The sequence below is a fragment of the Garra rufa genome, chromosome 14 (assembly GCF_049309525.1).
Source record: "Garra rufa chromosome 14, GarRuf1.0, whole genome shotgun sequence".
Taxonomy (NCBI): domain Eukaryota; kingdom Metazoa; phylum Chordata; class Actinopteri; order Cypriniformes; family Cyprinidae; genus Garra; species Garra rufa.
In genome coordinates this window covers 45,614,073-45,616,535 of record NC_133374.1, presented here as the reverse complement: position 1 = coordinate 45,616,535, position 2,463 = coordinate 45,614,073, and the positions used below count along the sequence as shown (strand labels likewise).

General features: G+C 37.5%; 1 non-coding gene across 1 annotated transcript; it reads right to left on the bottom strand.

Moving 5' to 3' along the window:
- Window positions 1-288: 288 nt before the first annotated feature.
- Window positions 289-407, bottom strand: LOC141285498 (5S ribosomal RNA). The gene has a single exon (XR_012338628.1). It is a non-coding gene; the product is annotated as a 5S ribosomal RNA (ribosomal RNA).
- Window positions 408-2,463: the final 2,056 nt, after the last annotated feature.

The window sequence follows — 2,463 nt, the reverse complement described above, 5'->3', positions numbered from 1 at the left end:
TTAAAAAAAAAAAAAAAAAAAAACATTACAAATCTTACTGTCCAAAAACTTTTGACTGGTAGTGTATGAAGTGCTTGAGAGATTTACTGCAGAGAAAAGGTCTCTCGATCGCCCCCTGGAGGAGAAAGGAAGAATATATCCTTTGCAACACTGTAAGCAGAAAGAAATTCCAGAGAAAACAAAATGAAAGAAAATAAATGAAGCAATCAGTTTAAAATGTTAAAGGGAACAAGCAATAATTCTGAGTCATGTGTTAGTGTATTAGTTGAGGAGTGTAGGAAAAGCAAGAGCTTACAGCACCTGGTATTCCCAGGCGGTCTCCCATCCAAGTACTAACCAGGCCCGACCCTGCTTAGCTTCCGAGATCGGACGAGATCGGGCGTGCTCAGGGTGGTATGGCCGTAAGCGAAAGCTGAAGTCAAGAGTGAGCTATTTAAAGAAGACACACCAGCAGCAGCCCTACACAGATCGACCCGTAAAGACACACGCCCCGGACTGCAGTTGCAAGAATAACGACCACCCCAGTTCGCAGACCGAGAGCTCGGAGCCTTGACTCTCATGTCAGTACAACAGAAAACACTGGCTGAAGGCAGCTCTCTCCGTTTTAAATAAAACTACTTGCAAACACCTGAGTTTAGCTCTTGCTGTGTTCTAAGGGGTTGACGGAATGAAATCGCTGGAACATTTAAATTTTAAAAGGCCGTATTTATTTTCATTTTCAGCTCCACACCTTCAGTGGAGTGGAATGCCTTAAACGGGGCATTATTTTTCGTACGTGACCTGTGGTTAGAGGCATTGTTGCTTGTTAGTAAGACATATGGCATAATAAATTATGTTCTTGGGCATAATTTGCAAGCTAACATGCACTACAAGTCATATCTTATATTTAACCTAAATATAAATGATTTTAATCTGTATTTTTGTGCGTCCTCTATTAAATCACCCTTTATGAGTAGTGCGCATGCGCACAAATGCCTAAGGGAACTTTCGGAGTATGACGTAAGAGGGAACCTGTGCTAAATCAAACAGAAAATACAGCGAAATGACAGGGAACAAAAAATATTAAATGAGTGATTATATGTTCAATACAGTTGCATTTTTTTGAGAACTCTAATCAGTTAAATAGCATAAGTTATTAGTTGGTGAGGTCTTTAACAACAGCCGTACTTTGTTGAACTAACGTGGTTCAAACGATGAGACCATATGAAACAGTCTTTACTAGCTTATTCGTTTCCACAAAAATGCAGCACAAATAAGCAAGCATTTTAACGTTTTAAATACACTAATCTACTATTATTGTTCAATCGCTGAATTTTTTTTTTTTTTTTTTTTTTTAATGCCTTTAAAATATATAGTTTTGTGAACACGGACGAAGAAACGCCAGCCACGAAGCTCATCCGTAAACCACATAAAACAGCTCATATGCGCTTAGCTCTTTAAAATGATAATCTGTTTACATTGTGTACAGTCGCTGGACTGTTTTTATTTAAATGCTTTTAAAAGAGGCTTAGTGATGTAGTTCGCAGACCGAGAGCTCGGAGCCTTGACTCTCATGTCAGTACAACAGAAAACACTGGCTGAAGGCAGCTCTCTCCGTTTTAAATAAAACTACTTGCAAACACCTGAGTTTAGCTCTTGCTGTGTTCTAAGGGGTTGACGGAATGAAATCGCTGGAACATTTAAATTTTAAAAGGCCGTATTTATTTTCATTTTCAGCTCCACACCTTCAGTGGATATGCCTTAAACGGGGCATTATTTTTCGTACGTGACCTGTGGTTAGAGGCATTGTTGCTTGTTAGTAAGACATATGGCATAATAAATTATGTTCTTGGGCATAATTTGCAAGCTAACATGCTCTACAAGTCATATCTTATATTTAACCTAAATATAAATGATTTTAATCTGTATTTTTGTGCGTCCTCTATTAAATCACCCTTTATGAGTAGTGCGCATGCGCACAAATGCCTAAGGGAGCTTTCGGAGTATGACGTAAGAGGGAACCTGTGCTAAATCAAACAGAAAATACAGCGAAATGACAGGGAACAAAAAATATTAAATGAGTGATTATATGTTCAATACAGTTGCATTTTTTTTGAGAACTCTAATCAGTTAAATAGCATAAGTTATTAGTTGGTGAGGTCTTTAACAACAGCCGTACTTTGTTGAACTAACGTGGTTCAAACGATGAGACCATATGAAACAGTCTTTACTAACTTATTCGTTTCCACAAAAATGCAGCACAAATAAGCAAGCATTTTAACGTTTTAAATACACTAATCTACTATTATTGTTCAATCGCTGAAGTGTTTTTTTATTTATTTATTTATTTTAATGCCTTTAAAATATGTAGTTTTGTGAACACGGACGAAGAAACGCCAGCCCCGAAGCTCATCCGTAAACCACATAAAACAGCTCATATGCGCTTAGCTCTTTAAAATGATAATCTGTTTACATTGTGTACAG